The sequence below is a fragment of the Meleagris gallopavo genome, chromosome 17 (assembly GCF_000146605.3).
Source record: "Meleagris gallopavo isolate NT-WF06-2002-E0010 breed Aviagen turkey brand Nicholas breeding stock chromosome 17, Turkey_5.1, whole genome shotgun sequence".
NCBI classification, from domain to species: Eukaryota; Metazoa; Chordata; class Aves; order Galliformes; family Phasianidae; genus Meleagris; species Meleagris gallopavo.
The window spans coordinates 4838075-4859565 of NC_015027.2; the positions used below are offsets into that span (position 1 = coordinate 4838075).

A 21491-nucleotide genomic window follows, 5' to 3' on the forward strand; every position below is an offset into this window, starting at 1 on the left:
GGTTTTTTCAGTGGTGCTGGCACTGATCAGGAGTCACTATGCTGAACTGAAAGGAGGCGTGTCAGTGTAAAACCAGAGGACAACTTCACCAGCTGCTTGTATGCCTGCACTGAGAGCAGAACTTTGCCGTCTGCCTCGATTTACAGTTTAGCACTTCTGCATGCTGTTGGTGCTTTCACTTGATCAGTTACATGGGCAGCTGCCCTCGAATGATGCACGAAGCTGTCACCAAGGCCTGTATCCTGTAGGATCCAACCTGAGCGTAAGTTGGACTCGGTTTCACTGAAATCTTTTCTGCATGAAGACCAGAGTCTGGACCTTGCAGTAGCTTTCCTCAGGGCTCTTGATATTCAGAATATCCAAGATTTGGTTTCAACCTCTTTGCATAGTTGAGTGTAAGAACGTTAATCCAATGGGAGTAAAATATTGCCTTCCAACAGCAATTCTAGATTAGCAGCCTGGAAACTCGTTAGTCACAGAAGTAACGCCTCATTGCTGAGTATTCCACTTCAAATGGCTAGGAAAGGTGTTTGTGAAAGCAGGGATGTAATTGGCCACACTGGTTTTGGAAGAGAAAGAAGACAAGGGGAAAGGAGTGAAAGATTTGCTGAGAATGCAATAGCAACAGAGTCCTAAGGGGACCGTTTTCCTTGTGCCTTGGATCAGTGTGTGCTCCTACAGAAGCAACTGTTGGCTGAATTTGTAAGATGCGATAATCTTTGAGCTGACATGCTCCACTGAGAAGGTGCTGTACTGTAGAGTTGAATCCATGTATGCACAGAGAGGACGGGTGTCTTCTTTTTGGTTTTTAGCATGAAATCCCTGTAGCAGCACCAGCACGTCTACGCGAGGCTTTCGAATCCAGATCTCTCCACTCTGAACTGCAGGATTTGTGGGTCAGGTGTAGAGCTTGTCACCTTCTCCATTAAGTCTTAAGTTTTAAGATCTCCAAATTTGAGTGGAGGAAGCAAGAATTAGATCTATTAGTGGCAACAGGCAGTGGCCAATTTATAAAGTTATCCTTACCTTGAAGGCTCATTTTTCCTGTCTGTGAGGACTGCTCATAACTGGGATTTTGTTTTCATTCAGCACTGCCCTGGTAGGACCAAGCTGCTGGAGGAATGGAGGGCTTGGAGTCCTCACTGTGCCCTGAGCTCTAAAATCAGAGAACATAAAACCATCCCCAGCCAGATGGCTTCCAATTGCAAGAGCACTGCACTGAAGCACAGTCATAAAGAGAGTAGATGGCATTTAATTGCACTGATGCTTTTGTGTGGCTTTGTAGAAGCCGTAGCTCAGTGAAGCACCTGCCTGAAATTAAGCACAAGACTACCTTTAATCCCTGCTTTTCTTTACTGAATTGGCATTACAAAAGTCTGGTTCTCTTCCCATCGTTGATTAAGCAAATCTAAATAATTGTCCACTGTGCTTGCTTGCTGGTCTTTGCTTGCACCTCTCAGATTCTGTGCTTAAAGAGAAAAAATAAAAACTGAAGGGTGTAAGACTTGAGGGGGGTGGAGAGGGAAAAGCCTGTCACTTCCTCAGGAAACACCTATAACAACAGTGCTTGGAAAAAGTATTTCAGAAAGCCTCTCTATTTTGTTTCTGGTTTTTTTTCGTTGAAAACCACTGCTCTAGCTCCTCAGCATTCTCATTTTATTTATTTATTTTTTGAGAAGTGGTCCAATTTTTTTTTTATTTTTGAGTTAAATGAGCAATAAGTAGTATTCAGATGTTGACATAAATTTATGTGTACACCTGCTGACTGCCTCATAAAGAATGAAAATGCTTTCGGTTAAGAAATGGCAAGTAAACTAAAATACTACAATTACGTTCACTAACAAGAAATTCAAGCAGCTAAATTATATATGTCTTTATTAAGTCACAGAGGACTTCTGAATGACCTTTTTCATTTGATGGTTCCTAATAAAAACAGTACTGATTTCAGTTCTTACTCAAAGATCTGATATTCTTCAAGACTTATCAGTCAAAGTTTGTACTTAAGAGAACTTTCAAATCAAAGGGAGAGGAATTGGGTGACTACACATCAGTGTGAATTCTTGTGTCCCCAGGACTGACTGTGTTCCTGTTGGATGTGTAACTATTGGACTACTGATACCTCCTTGAATTCTTAATTTACAAAATTATCACTCAAAGCAGAACGGATGTGCAAAGCAGCTGAAGAGTAGAATGGAGAAGGTAAGTTTCTTAATGTAAGTACTGATTCCTTTCTAGTTGTAGACAGCTTCTGAAAGGTTCTTCAGCCGGCTTTCAAGAAACGGTGTTTCAGAGAAAAGAAGTCAATCATGACGGTCTGGGCAGCTGCTGCTGGAATTTGACTGTTTCTTTGAAAGTGTAATGCCAAGCAAAGATGAGCTTTGGAATGCTATAAAAACAGAACACTTAGTGCAGAGCCAGAGCAGCAGTGAGATGGAGAAGAAGGGAGGCAGTAGGAACACAGTCTTCTTGACTGGCTGCTACTGGAGGCTGTTGCTACTAAGCTGGGAAAACGCGAAGGCATCTGAATTCTCCTTGGGTATGTTGCAGGATATGGTAATAACAGCCTAATGGAGACTGTCATCTACAGTTCCCATAATATCAGGAGCAAACTGGGGGTCTGCTCAAAGACATTTGCTGTGTCCAGGTACAAAGCCTTCTAACTCTGTAGATTATGCTTTCATTATATGCTCTGCTTTCATTCTGAATGTGGTCTTTGAGTGCTCTCAGGAGATGTTTTTACTTGGACTAATGTAGTTTTCCCAATTTTAATATTATCTGACTTACTAAAACTGTTGATGTTTTTAATCAAGCAGTCCACTTTGAACTTGTATTGGGCAGTGTAAATATGGGGCTGCTTCTCAACAAGACCAGACTGAGGTCAGAGCTGTGACATGTCTGTGAACAGCATGTTGGTTTTTAATGGTTTTCCAGTTAAAAAAAATCACTGCAAAGGGTGAAATCAATCTCCTTACCGTGGGGTGAATGGGAAGCAGAGAGGTGGTCTTGAATTTCAGGCATGAGGTTTGGGTGTCTTTGAACTGAAACTCTGGGCCAAGAACAATATCTCAGTAACAGGATATGTGATGTGAATTTTACAGCCTATAACTGCTTCCCAGTTAGGACAGATACTGATAAACTGTATCCATGAGGTGCACTGTAAACTCCGAAGACATTTTTGGTAATGTCTCTGTGGTCCCTTTGAAATGCAATGAATATCACTTGGCTCATTTACAATCTATTAGTGCCTGGGGAGTCTGGGAATTCATGGCTTTTGGTTAATGTGTATAAATCCAGGGGAAAAAAACAGGGTTTTGGTCATGAGGGTGACACAGACTGTTGTGGCATAACATGCAAGTATCTTTGTGGTAGTGAATCTTGGGTGCTCTGTATACTGAAATGCTATGAAACTGCAAGGCTGGAATCTGAAGGACAGCTGTCTAAGCAGAGAAGGGTCAGGGGCTGGTCTGCTGTCACTCTGAGCAGTCTTCCTAAAGAGGACCTCAGTATTAAGGGCAGCAAGAGTTCATGGCTGGAATTCATACTCAGCCAACATTTCTATGCTGAGCAAGCCTGGTCTATCAAAAGGCTGTTTGACCAGCCTGTGTCCTTCTGCTCCTCTCTCCACCAGGGAACTTGCTTGTACAGCAGTTAACGGGGATGCTGGGACAGAGCCTTGCTTGTTCAAATTTCAAAGAGCATTGCAAGGAATGTGAGAGTGAATGGGCACGTTAATCAAAGAAGTCTCATATTTGGGAGTTTGATTTATATCTGAGCACCTGACGCAGATCATGTAAGCTGGTGGTTTGACACACAGGCTGCAGGTTATAAAACCCCTCACAAAGCTCTTGCCCTCCACCCCTTCCAGACACACCAGGCTGGAAGCAGCTCGTATCTGTGTCCCATATGCCTCACTTGAGAGTTGCTCTCAGCCTGTTAAGAGGCAGTTGTGAACTCAGAGCCACTCCACGTCTTCTTTCTGTCCCCTCCAGCCCAAATCTGTTCACTTTACAACACACGAAAAAACCCTGTATAGGATCAGACCACATCACACCCAGAACAGACTGCAGTTCCTAAATCAAAGTCACACTAAAAAATAATAATAATTTTTTTTTTTTTTACTTGTCTGTCACATCTATAAGCTCTAGCTGGGATCTGAAAAGCTAAACTAGGATTTTTGTTGTCAGTAGTGCCTTTGTTGAAGAACTGGATTTCACATAGGAAATCCTGTGCTGCAATTACTTGCAGAATGTATCCTTCATGCTGGAAAACAGATAAATAGCATGATGTTTCACGATGCTATTGCCTGCCCTCAGTCTGAAGCTCATGGCATGTCTAACATCACGCAGACAAGGAATGGCCACCAGATTGCCTGCAGTGTGCTTGTGGCACTGTTGTGGTGATTAGGAGCCAACCTTGAATTCTGAGCTCTCATTACCAAACCAGCTCATTCATGAGGCTTCAGAAAATGCTGGTAACTTTGATCATTTCAACTCCTAGCATATAAATGGGGGTGCCAGCACTCAGACTTCAAAGTCTATCAGTCCCCAGATCCATAAAAGGATCAACAATGTCATCAAGCAGAAGGTCTGACAGGGGCAGAGGGGGGAAGCACATTCCTTTCTTTCCCAGAACTCAAAACTCCTGGGCCATGCCTGGAGGAGGCTGAATGCTTTGGTGTGATTGCTTCTGGTCTTTTCTTTCCTTCTTCACGTTGTAAATTATTTAGGTGACAGCATCAAGATCAGAGAGAAGCACAAGAAAAAATCTCAAGTAAATGCTTTATACTCCTTGGGATCATCTGTCCAAAGAGCTCTGCTTGCTTTGTGGGTATGCGGTTGTATTCAGCCACAAAACATCCCTGTAATAACTTACAGCTGGGGAAACTGAGGCATGAGGCTGTTAAAACGTGACTTGGCTAAAACATCTGCGAAGTGTCTGCCAAACTGGGAGGAGCGTGCTGTCCCCTGACAGCTCCTCTGCATCTGCAGGAGCATGTTTCCTTTCTCCAGCAGCTTGCCAAAGGCTGCATAAGGAATCCCCTGCTCCTACACATCTTGCCTTTACTTTATTACATGGCAATTCTGCTTCCATGGCAACTTGCTGAAAGGCCCAGCAGACCTGCTGCACAGCGACACCCAGCCTGCTGGCCAGTTCCTCAAGTCCCACATCTCCAGTATATTACATATACCCTCAGCTCTCTCTACACTCCCATTCTGAAGCATTATCAGCCTTTTTTTGCAAAGCCTTGGCCAGCATACAGTCGTTTTGTGGGAATTCTGATCCACCTAAAACTCTCCAAATGATGGTTCTCTCACTTGTTTCTTCTCTTTGGAATAAGATATGGGATTTTTAGAGATGCCCTCAGGAGCTGCTTTCTGCTGGGCTTGATGTTGTACTATTCCTTTTCTGAGTCAACACACAGTGTTGAATGTCAGTCTCTCTCTGCATGCTTCTATGCACTGCTTGATTATCTAACCAGCTGAACGGGGACATTGTCTTGTTTTGTTTCTCTATATGTGCAGAGTAACACAGTAGGTTTAGCCTGCCATGAAGTTCAAGGTTGCTATAAATACTTTCCTGCCTTGTCATGAGAGTTATGCATTTGTTATATTCCCTTCCTTGTCAACAGCCTTTCTCAAAGTTGGCTATAGCAAAAGCTCTGGGATGCTGTCACCACACAGCTCCCTTTGAAACACCCAGAGCACCTGATCCACCTCGACTGCAGCTCCCTGAGTGGTGCAGAGATGTCTAGGGTCCTGAAAAGCCATGCCTGCTCCAATCATCCAGTTTTAGTTGTGTACTTTAATAGCACAGTCTGTACCCCGTTTTCAGTGGTGCTCTTCTGCTTGGGTTGATTTTCTAGTATCCTACTTCTGCAATTTCTTTCTCCTTCACCTAGGAAAAAAATGACAGGAAAATTATTTTTAATTGCAGAATAAGAACAGGAGATTTTCCAGTGTGAGTTAAGCTGCACAAAACCCCTTCAGGAAACATATGAGGGTATGCCTCCCTTCTTGGCCTCCATCTCCTCGTCCTGCTTTAAATCAGTGATATGCAGTCACCCTAGGGCTGGAACATGGTATCCACTGAGCAACATGTGATAAAACCGCCTGTCTGGTTTTAAGGGCAGAGCAGCAAATGATTTTGTTCCTTCTGGAAGTTACAGAGAGTATGGGGAAGCAGTTTGTAGCTGGTCCAGAGGGAAGTCCCTGGCCATGGCTCTTAGCTCAGACAAAGATTGCTTGTGCTGAGAAAGGTGATTATAGGTGAACTGAGGTTTCTCACAGCCCCAAGCCAGTAGGTAACCCTTGTCTGGAGTCTGGTTGTTGTTGGCTCTGGGCAGGCTGTTGGGTGCTGGAGGAGGTAGGTGTCCAGTGAGAAGTGATGATGTTTATGCTGTTGGCAGCAGTCAATCTCCCCAGCATGCTTGTCCACCAGAAGGGTTTCTGTATTCCTGAGTGGTATACAAACCTTTCATTAGGAGCCAAGAAAGACTTACCTGCAAATTCAGCCTCCAGCACTGAAAGGGCAAAGATCTCAAAGTTCACCCCTATCATTAGTGAAGTAGGAGCGGTAGTTATGGCTAGGACAACAAAATTAGGCTTTTGGGGCCTGCCACTGGATATTTTCTGGCTTGGCCAAATCACATTTATCTTTACAAAGTATCCCCATTTCCTCACCTCTAAAATAAGAATGAGTCCTTCCCCACAGCTACTGAAGAAAAACCTGATAGGTACTGGCTTAGATTGTGCAAAGCTTAAGTTCTCCCTCCTGGAAGCAACTGCTGGCACCCCACGTGTTGCAGGGCTTTCACCTCTAGCTCTGTGTACCTGCAATGCCTTAAGTTTTGAATTCTTCTAATCAGAGAGTGCCTCGATTTGCTGACCAAGTTATAGCCTCAGTGATGGCTTTACTTCTCTAAAGAGATGTTGCAGGCTGGAAATAAAGTCTCTCCAAAAATACAGAAAGATAACTTTTAAGAGGTAGATTTGTATTGTGACTTGAACAAACAGATTTTAGTTTCCATATGAGTCTGTTCTTTTCTATTTCTTCTGCAATCTGAAATTTCACCAAACTTGTCTTGGTTATACTCCTATGGGCCTATAATTCCATCTTTTGGGTCTGTAACCCTGCTTTCTGTGGGCTGCTGGCATCACTGCTAAGATCCTGTGATAGCAGCTAGAGTGCCTCTTTAAACAGCCATATCTGCAGTCAGGCTAAGGGGAATGCAGAAACAAACTGGGGAAATTGCTTTCCTCCCTCTTTGGGGTATAAAACATTCTCTCAAGTTAATTTGTTCCGTGAAAGTTCTCCTTGAAATCATTTTCCAACAACTCTGAAAGATCAAATAGATTATATTGAAAGCTACTGTAGGATGGAGTGCCCATTTGGATTTAATAAATGCTGGTTTATGGAGCTAGCCTCATTATTTCTTTGGGATAAACCTATAGAGAATGGAGAGGAGGAAAGATTTTTATGTTTCTGAAAAATTTATCCCACGAACAGTAAAAACATACCATAGAAATATACCAGCCACAAAAATGACATCTTAAACACAGTATTTATGACTTTCTATATTTGTTTTGCATAAACTTTTCTGGTTTCTATTACTAAGATTGATTTATAGAGTTTATTTGGAATAAATGTAATGCATATTTAAAACAAACAAAGCCCCGATCTGCTAAGCACCCAGGAGCTATAAAAGCTCTGTACAGTTCAAACTGGGACCCTCTGAGTCCTTTTTATTGGAATACCTTTTTCCATTTAAAAAAAATACAGGAAAATGGTATGAAAGGAGATGAAGAAAAGCAGTTTGGGAAAATGCATCTAGCCAGTGTTTGGGCTAGAATTGGACTGAACTCTTTATTCAGCTTCATGTTCTGTTCCTTAATGAAACGTTCTTTATCCAAATGGAAATGTTACCACGAATATCCCTTTTCACTGATTTGTCTGGGAGGTGTGGGGAGCTGAAGGGCTGGAGGGAATTGAAAATTTCTCAGAAAGTGTTTTGGTTTTACTGAAATTCACGTAACTTTGGAAGACACGCCGAACTAGAAACTTGTTAGTAATTTTTCCATGGGAGCATTCATTTCAGCCTTCAGAAGTTATGGAAAGCAAACAAGAACCTGAAGCAATTTGTCTATAAGCCATCGGTGATTGATTTGTAAGTGAGCTAATTGCGTATTTTAGCGAGTTGGGGGAAAAACAGTAAAACAAGGGTTGTACTTACTGATTTATTTTTAAAATACATAAGTTGCCTTTATCTCCTCTTTCTTCCTGTTCCCCTAACGGGCTTGGCATCTGCCCTGTTCTTTCCTGTAACTGAGTTATTTGTGCTTTCTTAGTGCATTTCTAGATTAGCTAAAATAGTACTTTTTCTGTATATCTTAGGTAGGTTTGCAAGTCATCATAGCATAAAGTCTCTCTCAGAATCCTAACTGATGTTCTCACGTGCCAACAGCAAAGCAGCTGGGTCTTGAATATCCAAATTCAGCGGCATTGGGTGAATAAAATCTAGGTTCATCCTGAGTTTGTTATTAAATAAATGCTGGCAGATTAAAACTGAAGCTCATCCGCTTTTAAATAACTTAAAATTATAATTTCAGCTATGTTTGCTGAAAACATGCCTGCTGCCACAGAGTCTAAGTTGATGCACACAAGAAGACTGCCGGCTTGTGTTCTGTTGACAGCTAACCAGTGGGTCGTATTCCTGCCTTTGGAGTTGTTATTCCACACCTCTGAGATGGCAGTAAATGGCAGAAAAATGGGATATTCTTAGTCTAACCCATGATAGCACACTGGCCTTGGTATTGTCATAGGCCTATCTGGATTAAACCATACTGCTTTGGAAGCCAGGGTACACTGCAGTGTGTACTCACATGCTGCTGGTCTCATAGACCATGTTTGGTGAATCATCTGCTTGTGCTTGTTGGGCTGCTGTTAAACTAAAACCATCCCCATGTGACTCCAGTGTCTTGTCTGTGACACCTCCCAGCAACTCCACATTGCTTGGGCACAGACAGCACTGAGAGTCCTGATGCAAAGTGTGCCTTCCACCTTGCCAAGCAAGAAGGCTGCTGCTGAAATAAATGATTGCCCATAATGAGCACTATTTGACAGAGAAATAATTGGCTGTTGCACATAAGTACTGATGTAACTGGATTTAAAAAGCATCTTTTTCAAGTTGGCTGAGCACAGAGCCATGGGGGACAGGGACCTGGAGAGCAGCACTGTGAAACACGAGTCATCTCCTACGACCTTTGTGCACAAAGAACTTTCATCTCCTGCTACCAATTGCTAAAAGGTGCACATACTTCTAGTAAGGCCTTCTGCTCTTCTTTAATTGTCTGATGCTGCACTCAACAGGATTTAACTTCAGCATCAACAAGGATAGCAAAGGCTGGGACCATTGTCCTCCTCAGTCAATTTGGATTTGGCTGCAGCAAAAATATGGCCTCTGTGTGGGGAAAATGGATCCCTCGAGGGGGTACAGACTCACTTGTTTGTATAGGCACTGACTAGCAAGACAGAAGGTCTGGTTTGAATTTGGGAAGGAATAAACAACAATTGGGTGACTACAAGCAGGTTCACCACACAGTACAGTAAATATCATTCCTTTTATTTTTCTCCTTTTGCTTCTCCATATTTCCCAGCCCTTTTCACAGATCATCTTTTTCCCCCTTCCTATTCAGAGGCTCTACACCTCCACACACTGCCCTGATATCTTTCAGGCAAACAGAAAATGGAGCTGTTGAAAGAAAAACCCCAAAATGCAAACAAAAATGTCTTCAGATTAGGCAGATGATACTAAATCTCACCTGTCTGCTGGTGAATGCATGTAGAGCAGATGTGCCCTCTGGCACCAGTGAGTTATTTAGAGAACTGTGAACTGAAAGGCATCAAATGGCCCTTTTGGGGCTCTGCAGCAAAGCTATGTCTGCCAAGGACAGAATGGCTATGATTAGTAGCAATGATCATGTGCTTTTGGTCCAAGCAACCGTGCTGCACTGTGCCCTGATAGCAGGGAAAGAGGCTGGGAAAAGACCATGTAAAGCTTTACTAATAAAACTGATGGTTCTAAGGGTCCCACAGCAATAGAATGGGTAGAGTTCCCAGAAAAGAATTTGTTGGGGCTCAAGAGATTGCTTAGGGCAAAACCCAGGAGACTGGATGCCTACTGCCTTCACCAGCTGCTGGTTATCCCCTAGAAACTTGTCTTGTTCTCCTGGATAGAAATAACTGTGATGTACTGTAGCATGTGTCTTGTTTGTGATGGCTCCCATCCAAAGCCTACTGATATCAGAGGAATGCTTTGCAGAAACTCAGAAGGATTTCAGATCAGACCTCAACCTTTGCAGCTACTTTTATACTGCTTTCCTGCCAGGACTCACTGACCAGCCACCCAGTGTAAGAAAATCTGCATGAAGTGTCAGTCAGGGTTCAGTTCAAGTGACAGCTAAATATGCCTCTCTGGAGATGAATGAGAGCCGGTGGGCCTGAAATGCAAACAACCTCAAACAAAGCCAGCCAGTGTCCACACCAGCTAGTTTTTAAATCACATCGTAGCCTTCAAACACCATCCAACTCTTTGAAAACTCAGCTCATTTATTAATGTTCCTATTAATGTCCCTTCCACATTCTCTTCACAGGTTTGCATCCTGGACTGGTCAAAATGTGGCTGCTCTATCCTACATGGGCAAGGGTAAAGAGTAGCCCTGAGATACTTTAGAAGAAACAGCATGATCTGGTGATGGGATGCAGAGGTCTGAAGTTTCCCTTTGTCTGTCAAGCATGTGCTCTTCAGGTTTGGGTAAGTCACGGTTCCTTCCACTCTACATTCAGGTTGAGTCATTGCTCTAAAGCCCCAAGTTGGCTGCAGTTGCCTCTGGCATGGTATAGTTCTGGGAAGAGCAAAGAGTTTTGAAGTTCAGTGCTCTACTGCTGAGTCCCATATACAGGCACATGCTGTCTACGTGTCTACGGGTCTAAACTTCATGCCAGACTTATCCAGGTAGTGTGACACAATGAAAGAGACACAGTTCCAAGCAGATACTTTCAAATCTCAACATCAAGAGCAGGACACTGTAGTGATAGCCCAAACCTGGCAAAGATCGACCTAGAGAAATAGTGCTCTTGGGAGTAGACATCTATTGTACTGGTTCACTCCTGTCTGAGGGTCTCCCCACCAATTAGTGCCACTCTCCTCCTTTTTTTAGAGAGAAAGAAACAAGTCAATGACAGTCTTAGAACTGCCATGATCTGAGGTACTACCCTGACTGACGAGAAACTTTTTCCATGCAGAGTGGTACAGAGATCTTTCCAAAAGGCTCTGGGTTCTCTGTATATCATAGCATGCAGCATCTATGCCTTCTGGGGTTCCCCACACAACAACTGACTTGTACATTCCCCTTGCTGGAGCTCTTCTGCTTTCTGGATGTAAAAATGTTCTTTAGAGCAAAAGAACTTAACTGTGTTGTTTTTTTTCCTGCTCTGTGGACAGACGCAGTGCAAGCAGAGCAAGCATGAATTGCACCACACTTGCTGCTCACCAGCTGGCCAGGGGAAAACAGTGCTTGCTTCTGTCTGGGCTTTGGGGCTGGAAAGGTGAGGCCAGCAGCAGGAGTCAAGACAAATAGGAGCCTGTTTTTGATTTGTCATCTGACCCCTGCCAGTTTCAGAGCACCCTGTCTGTAATCGTGACCTAAATTAAGCCCAAATGCCATCAGCAAGGCTTTCTCTCACAATGCAAGTGTTTCCAGGTACCTAGCCAAAGATTTATAATCCACCTCTAATTACATTCTTGTTTGCGTCTGCTGTCATGCTGGCTTGGTCTTTCTGTGGTTCGTTAAGTCGAAGAGCGTGCCTGGCCCTTTGTGCTCCCAGCCTGTGTTCACAGACAGCAAGGGACGCCCATGGCTGACAGTTTAGCTGCTGGAAGAAACCTGCTGTGCCGGGCTCTGTGTCTTTAGTAGCCCAAATATCATGGGAAACATTTTGGCTTATTAAATCCTTGACTGCACAGTCTGCTGTCCACGGTGGGTTCATTTGATAGAAATAGCTCTGGCAGCAGCCCAAGAGCAAGAACGCTGCTTTTCTCTTAAATGTGAAAGGAGACAAAGTCTTGGTGTTCCCTGCCCAGCCAGCTCTTGCCTTTTGGATGGCAGATGACCAGCATCTTTCCCAAGCTGTATTTTTGCTATGAAGCTGAAGATTTAGATCCTTAGAAATGCAATCTGTATTTGATTACCAGTAATTAGCAGAGATTCTCCGGTCAGGGTGCTGGAAAGACCAAGATGGAATAACATGCCTTGTGACACCGCACGTGGTTACAGCGTTCATTATTACAGGCCTTGCCCTGCTAGGGAGCATGCTGGGCAAGGAAAGTTTTTATTCTGAGTTACAAAAGCTCTCTGCGCCCCAGAAATACAGGAACAGTTTCTGAAGAAACCTAGCTGGGTATATGGAAAACCAAACATAATCTGTACTATTTCCTGCCCCTTCTTTGTCTGCTGTATTTTCCCTCTCAGTGCCAGTAGTTCAAGTCTGTGTGCTATGATTGTGATGCTGGGGCAGAAAAGCCAGGCAAATATTTCATATGCACACATGTGCGCGTGCACTGAGCAAACCAGACATCCGGTATTTAGAAATAAACAGTGTAAAGAGATTTGGAAAAGCCAGCGTTCATGCCAAGATGTTTAAGAGGCATCTTGATTCAAGTAAAAGCCTCGACTCATTTCCATTTTAATTTTTTTTCACTGTTGAGTTAGTCACTTCAAATCAAAACGGATCATTTCTGTTTCCAGTTCATCAAAACAAAGGTGCTTTGTCTTCTACTTAGATTTTAAGGTGCTAATTGCATCCAAACATTTTCTGTCAATAAACAAGCATTTTACTGATATCAGAATGTTTTGTTAAGGAATTTCTACCTTGGAAACTCTTCATCTTTATCTATGAGGTGCAATTGCTGAGGAAGAAAGGCTCCTCTCTGCGACCCAGTGCCTGGGCTAGTGGTGTTGGAGAGACCATTCAAGAAAGGTGTCTGATTCCACTGCTGTCTCCTGTCTGCATCACTCAGAGAGCTAAAATCTACAGACGCTGTAGTCTGTAAAGTGGAAACTGTTGGTTTGCAGTTCTGTAAATTTGAATTCAGTCAAGTTTTTCTCACCGATTTTCTTTGGATTGAGCAGTCATTAAAGGTAATGAGAATCTTAAATGAGATCCAGTTAGTTATCACTAAACATAGAAGTACAAAATTGATGAAATTATTTCTTCTTAGAGGTAAGGGATACTATAGTTATGTAGTGCATCTCTCCTGAAATGTATGCTCGGGTGTGGGATCATGGTTTGTCTTTGGTCATGCTGTGTATTTTTGAAGGGGAATTTAGACCAGTGGGATATACATCGCCCAATGTGTATTCTAGTTTGATGTTTAGTGGATTTGAGTAAACATGCCAGATTGGAACCATGCAGGTAGGCCGTACTTTTACCTGCTAGTCTTAAAGAGTGGAGGCTGGGTGATGACCAGACATTAACACGTTCTGCTGATCTGAGGGTGCTTTTCAAGAAGGGAGCAATTGCTTCAAAATCTGCTCTCCTAGTAGTCAGGACATCAGGAATCTAACTTCTAATTCAGATCAGTTTGTGTCACCCATTCTCACTCTGCATACCCTGCAAACAGTCACTGCTGATCAGGACCAGATAGTCCAAGATGGCACTTTTTTTTTTCTTCCTTTTGCCATGCAGAGATCTCCTGCCCTCTTCATCTTCCTTCTAAGCCCCCATGATGCTGCTGGGATGGTGATGTTCTGGGATGCAAATATTTTTGTTTCTGGGAACCTGACACCTGTTTTGTTGTTTGTTTGTTTTTTAAGGAGGATAAGTTGAAGGGTAATCCTAGGAACCTCCAGTGGCCAAACATGGGGTTTTCATTGCAATCAGGGTAGGTCTCTAAGAATTCTTTACCTGCAGGAGACTGGGGGGATATCTTGGCAGCATCCTTGTTTGTTTTTTGTTTTGGAACTCCTTCATAAAGATTCAGGCACTTCACTGTCCTGGAAATCTCATACAATGCCAGTCCCTGAAGGGAGAAGTTCTCTAATACCATGTTCCATGGTACTGTTTGCACAGCTGCAAATGGCACATACAGAGCAGATGGCTTACTGCTTATTGAGCAATATTAATTTTATTGATTGGGCACATAATACACTGGGAAACATCTCCAAAAAAAAGAGTAACGTAGGAGAGAAGCATGAAGTGAAGGCTGTATGAGTCCTGGATTTGTATATTTGTTGCATGCAGAATGTTGTACTGAAGGAGATGATGTTCATGTCTTCACTTCCCTGCATGCTTTGAAGATATCTGAGCTGAATCCTGCCGCACAGGACTTTTCATCCTGAAAGCTTGGGCTCTTCTGTGGTTCTGCTGGCAGTTATTAAAACACAAAACCCTTCTTGCCTACAAATCTGTGTGCTTGATCTTCCCAGCCCAAATCCTACAAGTAACATGCACTTGTCCCCAGGGCAGCTTGCTCAAATAACCACAGCTCTGCCGGAAAAAGGACTGCTTGAGCCTCAGGGAATTAGGAGGAGAGGTTGAATTATTCCCAGCATCCAAAGACCAAGAGGTTCCTTCTTCTTCAGCAAATGTTTTCAGTTCCCACTTGGTGAATTATTGCTACGGATTTTTTTTCCCTTCAGTGTTTCCATGAATGTGGTCGAGGCTCTGATCCAGGAAATGGAGGGGGGGGGAAACCTCTGAAAAATGTATCGCACCATTTCAAAACTCAAGTGGAATTAATTAAATCCAAATTTCAACAGTGTGTCCAAACTTGAGCTAGGCTCAAGATACACTTCATAAGGTTCAATTTCAAAACAATCCCTTTGAGCACATGCAGATAATTTAGGGAGATTTCTGTGTATCCAGTACAAAGCAGGAGCTGCTTGGGTACCTGAGCTTAGAGGGAAAAGGTAGTATTTGTAGGCCAGTCTAGAGAAAACCTTTTTCTGCCTGATTCAGTTTCTCCTAATCCTCTGCTCAGCAAGCAACAGATTGGAAAAAGAGTCAGGAAATAGTGTTGTGGAAAGGAAAGCCAAACCATTTGAAATGGAGATGCTGTGGCTGGTACGCTCACAGCTCTGCTTGCTGGAGAAGTAAATAGAAGTAGAAGGAGGTAAGGGAGAGTAGAGAAAGCATTTGTAATGCCAGGCATGAGCTGAAACAAAACAGTTCGATGATAAAAACTTTTCTAATTGTGATTTCACCAGTGAAATGAGGTTACGTTGCAGCTCTCTGTCCTTCCATCAGTTAAATTAAGACAATGGAACTTTCTGCATCATGGAAGACAGAATGGATTTAAAAAATAATGCTAGTAGGGTGGAGCTTTCTCAGATGTTTTTCAAAGTCCAAATGCCAAATTCTTTCCTTATTTTCATGTGTGTGTCCCAGCTTGCTGTAAGGAGGTTACACATGGGTCAGTGAGGAGCAGGACTTGCTCTCTAGTGTTGTATTTGACAAATTATTTCTGTCATGTCTGTTCTTTTTATTTATTTTATTTCTTTCCTTGGGGAGGAAACTAGAATCTCTCATTTGCTTTTGCCTTGCAGTGGTGGCCTGGAGGAAAGTTGAGGGGGATGACTCCTACATGAAAGATCAGTTTTGCCTCTTTAGTCTCTGCAAGTAGGGAAATTTTGATGTTGGAGCCTGGGAAGATTCTACCTCACTTCTGTGAAGCAGCACCAGTGAATTCTTTGCCTTGGCAGGGATGTTGTGGGTGAATGTCCTGAGACAGAAGTGTCTCTTTTCTATGGAATTTCAGGTGCATTGTGAGTTGATAAACTCAGTTTCAGATGAGAGTAAAGCATTCCTACCAGCTTGTTTAAATCAAGAGAAAGAAAACGGTCGATCTGCACCATACAAGAAGATTCACAGACTAACTTCATCAATATCAGAACAATTTTATCTGTAAATGTGAGTCATCACTGCATGTACTGTATAGCAGCAGCTGTACCTTGTGGAAATACTGTGGGCTTTTTTGATGGGAACTGCACATTGTCTGACCAGGCTCAGATCCCAGAGTCACGCTCAAATTCTAGAAGTGAGGAACTGAATTCAGGGCTCTGATTCACTCTGATAGGGCTGGGAATCTCTCCTGTTGCACTTAAAAGCAGCTAGAACTGTCAGTACAATGTTTGATGATCTGAATGCATTTGTTCTGAAGACCTCCCAGCCAGATGCTACTCCTGCTATATTTCACACAGGGCAGAGAGTTAACACCAAAACCTGAGCCAGTTGATAACAAAAGCAGGTAAGAGCTATCTGGCTCTGTGGCATTACATATCTGCCTCTTCCTTGTGGCTCCAACATTGGAAATACATTGAAACTGATTCAGTAGAAGTTCAGGAGCTGAACTAATCACCATGCAAGCATTACTCCCTGTGAAACAGCTACTGAAAGCCTGTTTGATGCTCCAAGACTTTAGTTGGGTAATTGGTACTTCCTTCTGCATTGCATTAACAGTGTTGCAATTTATGTTGCCTGATGCCACATGGCAGCAACATGACCTGAAACAGTATGACAAAGTTGCTTATACAGTGTTTTTAAGTTGAAGAGAATCCCTTTCTCCCATTTTGATTTTTCCTCTTATCAACTGTTCAGTGAGCTTTGATGCTTTATTTTCGTAGTGCAGACTTGTCTTCTGCTTGTCTTCTGCTGGAGCTGGACCCTGCAGCTACCCTGACAGCATCTGGACGCAAACTGCTCAAGCAGCAAGTCTCCCAGCTCAGCAGCACCACAAGCCAGGTAAGAGAAGCAGAGTGCTTTGTAATGGTGGAGGAGCAGAAAGCACTGTGCAGATTGCAGCCAATGGCACGGAGATTGCTCAGCTTTTGTCTCCCTTTTCTATGCACCCCACCAGTTTTGAAAGGACTCGATGTTTCCTAGAAAATCTTGAGCCTCTCATCCATAGCTCCTTCACAGCTCATCCTTTCAGCCTACACTCCCCTTTCGCCTTCTCTGTTTTTCTTCTCATGTCTGTTGCTTTCTTTCTCACCTCTGGAGGAGAGCATGTGCTGGTATTCCTTCACAAGCAGATGCATTGTCAGCCACTGTTTTTCCCTCTGGGGCACATTAAGAGGTTTACATGTCCCCTGCTACCCCCCAAACCCTGCTTTCTGCTGCTTCATGCTGATGCTGAGGTCTCTCCTGTTTGTCTTCTGTCACTCTGCTCAGGTACCCTGCCTCTTGTTTCCTTGCACATTTTTAATGTCTTTTGGAGGTTAAAAAAACAAAACAAAACAAAACAAAAACAATTATATCAATATAAGAATAGTAGTTTTGTATTCCTGTTTGACTGCTCCTGGGATGCTTTCACATGTGGCAGGCATACTCAGACAATCAATCATGTGCATCCACAGGGTGTAACTGTAAAACAGTGTCTGAGAGATGAAGATGTCTCTTCCTTTTCTTCTGTGCTATGTTTAGGATATTTTCAGAACTCCTGCTTTTGTTGTGCCAGGGCTAGTTTCCCCTCCCTGACTCCCAGGCATATCCTATTGGATATGATAAAAGCAGATAATGGTGCATCTTTTGAAAATTAAGCATTAGGATCTTCTTTTCCCTACTGTTCCTCTTTGGAGCAAGGAGGTAGACAAGGTTGACAGATGCTCATAAACATATGGAATAAAGTTGGGACAGAGATGGTTTACAGTACACTTGGTCTAGCAGAGCATAATTTCAAATGGTTCAGTTCATGGGACACAGTGTGAACAAGTGGGCAATTACCAGCCTGTTGTTCTCTGTAGCGAGACTGCTGAGCAGGTACTGCTTCCAGTGAGCGTGCTGAAGGGGAACACTCTGGAAAACTCATATAGCAAGAGCGCGTGCTCCAGCTGTGAGTGCTGGGGCATGAAACTGCCAAGTACAGGAGCAGTGATTTGCCTGATTGTGTCTCTCTTCTGTCTGACTAGAAGATTTCATGCCACTACTCTGCAGTTCTCACTGTCCAGCCCAGATACTCCAAGTCCTCTCTGATATTCTGACATGCTTCTCACGTCTTTTTTGCATTTTCAGTATCCTCTATTTCCCTGCATTATGAGCACATGTTCTTCTACCCAAGGCTTACTACATGCATAGGTGGGATTCATCCTCTATACAAAAGGCCTCATGAAATTAGGGCACTTTAAGAGGACCTGTTAGACAGCTACTCCAATATGAAACTGAGCCTGCTGGGTGTGATAGCCCACTTTGGTTTATTCTCCATTACACAGCTTTTAGAATGTTAATTGCTTGTGTCCCATAGGTTGTACAAGCTGGGCAAGAGACATGATGGACAGGGTTTTGATTACAAGTCTCTCCATACTGTAATTAAGCTAGGGCCCTGTGCAATTCATCATCTTCCCCAGCATTAGTATCTGATCTGGGATCTTTTCAATCTACCTCCCTAGTATACAGCCAGCCTGAGAGAAAGGACCTCAGCAGGCAGTGAGGATCCAGGCAACAGACATTTCTGCTTTATGCAATAGGCAAACATTGAAGTAAATAACATGTGTAGCTTTGCTATTAAGCTTGATCTTGTTAGGGGGCAATAAATGTTCTCTGTGATCATTTTTCTTGTAGGATATCAACAGGGGATAAAATTGTGGCTCTGGCTTTGCTCTTCCTGTTCATTAGAGCTTCATGCTCCTTTACGCCATGCCCTCACTCTGTGGCTGTTTGCCATGACAGCTGCATGTCCTCCATTTCCTTCAGAGTCATTTTGCATGATAGATGCTGGCAGCTCTTGGGTTTTGCTTGTCCCTTCCCCTTTGCTCCCTTCTCGCTTCTACAAAACTAACTTTGCAGCAAATTGTGTCTAATTTAAATGGAATGGTTTGGGCAAGATACCTGTTTGCTGGAAAGCAAAATCAGGAACATCTGGCATTCATTGACTTTTAAATGCAGAGAAATGACACAACTAAAATGCAAATACAGAGGATTTCCAACTACTTCTAGGGGGATGTTATTTTAGTAAATTAAACTCAGATAGATTTGTTCTAATTGCTCCTAGCCATAGCTCAGAATATAGTATAGACTGGGCTACTCATTTAATTATATACCACGAACAAACTAGCTTTGTTTCTTCAGACCCATTTTTTTCATCTCTGCTCATCTGCCTTTGTCTTCTCTGCACAAGATGGCTACCTTAAGTCCTGAAAACACTACTGGACCTATCCCCTGAGTCTTTATTCTCCATGTTTCCACTGAAAAAATGCTGCTGTATCACAGCCAGAGTCAGGTATTTATGCAGTGTCTAGGGGAACTTGAGCTGGGGACAGAAAAAGCATTTGCCTCACCCCCCACTTCTAGGCTGATTTCCAATGGGAGATCCAGTGAATCGCTTAGTCTGGTTATCTGGACATGCAGGTGGGAATGAGACAGATGCTTCCTCTGTCCAGCCAGAGGCAGCTGGCCTGGCAACGTGGTGCAGAGGAGCTGAGAGGAGCTGATGGCCTAGAGCTGCGAGGCACTGATCAGTAGTTAAAGAACAAAAGCCAGCCCTTTATAACACTTCAAAACAGTAGAGCTTTATTTAAACTTGAAGAGAAGAAATGAGTCTTTGGCCTTATGTGGGGAGAGGAGACTGTGCTTCTAGCTGCCAGTAGTGCATACTTTCTAATTCAAGAAGGAGCAGTAAGGCAGATCCCAAAGACAGCAGCAGGCGCGAACCCAAAAAAATCCTGGCTTTGCCCATGGAGAGACTGAGAAGTTGGATCCTCTAAAACAGAGGCTACTTTATGAGCAGTCAGAAACTGGGCCACACACAAATCGGGTGTACGAGGGTAGCAGGGCACGACTTTATTTATTTTGCTGAGGGATCTCCAGGCAGGTCAGTAAGTAATAGAGCACACTGTAATGTCTCCCTTATCTGTAACAACAGGTTTTAAACTCCCCACATGCCCAGCAGTGGCAAGGTCCACATGGACGTGAACCCACAGTTTTCTGCAGGGCAGGTGTATGTGAGGAGATATCTCCTCTCACAGCCTGCCCCACGTTTCTCCCACTCCCCTCTTTGTCATTCCTGGCTGGATTCTCTACTCTTGGATCTTCCCCTGGGAACTGAACTGATTGAAACACCTTTAATCGTTTAATCCCAGTTGCCCTTCAGTTCCAAAGCCCTCTCAGTTGTGGGATACTGCAGGTACTTCAGACTTCTTTTCCCCCCATCCCTGAATCTTATAGTAGAAACCTTAAACAATTTTTCCGCAAAGTAACCCATGTAAAAAACATTATGTCTGATAAAACTGAAAGAAGTATAAGGAGTTAAAACTTGAGCTGAGAGCTGAGTGAACTAAGCAGAACAGTGTGAGCTTGGGTATCTCTGCTTGCCTCTCAAATATGTCTTATTTGACAGATGAGTGAGGGGAGGACAAAGATTAGAGTGCTGTAGGCCTCTGATCCCTACTACCTGTCAGAACTAGTCGTAAACAGGATAGGGAGAGGTTGTAAAGATTTGGTCCTGTTGCCCTCAGTTCTGACCAACAGTGTCCTCCTGCCCACGCAATCTGTTGTGGTGAGAGCAGACCGTGGCAGACACTTTGCAGATGGACTCTGAGCCAAGGCTGTAAGACCCAGTTTGGCTGGTCTTCCTTACAAAGGGGAAGCATGTTTTGTTTTTCCTGGGCTGTTTTTGCAGCATCACTCACTCTTGTCTGGGAGAGATGCCAACCCCTTCCAACGCTTTTCCCCAGCGAGTGGAATAAATCTTCTTTCAACCTGTCTTGAGCTCTCAGAATAGCATCCTCAGGTATGACATGACATATTCTGTTGCCGGGCTGTCTGCTGCAGGCAATCTCCTCTTTCTTTCTCCTTAGACTTCTCCAATTTATACAGAGCCATTGGGACTAGCATGTTTTGTCCTATTAGAGATGCCACAGGGAATTGAGGTAAGAGGAGAAAGTATTTGTTAAGGGCACTGGCATCTACTATGGAGTGCTAATTCCCATAGCACTGGAATGTATCTTGGAGGGCTCCTAGGCTCATTGTGGAATGGCTTCATTTCACATAGCTACCAAGCTTTTATTGATATTAGAACACAACACATCCCATAGCTGACTTTTATCTGCAGTGGGAAACCTCATCTTTTCCAACTCTTGATTGAATTTTTGCAGACTATAATGCAAATACGATCACAAACCTTCCATCTTCATTTAAATGCTGACTCTGAGTAATGCCAGCCCCAAGCATGAGTGCTTCAGTAGATTGGAGCATCACTTTCTTGGCTCACCACTCCCCTCTAAGACCCAGGCAGCCAGATATCATTTCTGTTGCCAAACTAAAACTTGCTATGCTTTATGATGGGATAAGCTGCTCAGCACCCAACCAGTGATGAACCACTTCTCACTCAGCTATGGAGCATTGCAGCAGATACTCTGGTTATGCAAACCTACATCCTACACGGCCTTCAATACAGGCCCTCTAGAACTGCCTCAATGTAGAACCACCTTTTCCTTTAAAAA

General features: G+C 43.3%; 1 long non-coding RNA gene across 1 annotated transcript in view; it reads left to right on the plus strand.

Moving 5' to 3' along the window:
* LOC104913533 overlaps positions 1–21491 on the plus strand; it is a 42547-nt gene that overhangs the window by 12679 nt on the left and 8377 nt on the right. Inside the window, exons 4-6 of the long non-coding RNA XR_004161582.1 lie at positions 2073–2199; positions 10650–10810; positions 16680–16797. This is a non-coding gene — a long non-coding RNA (uncharacterized LOC104913533). The remainder of the gene's footprint in view (positions 1–2072; positions 2200–10649; positions 10811–16679; positions 16798–21491) is intronic.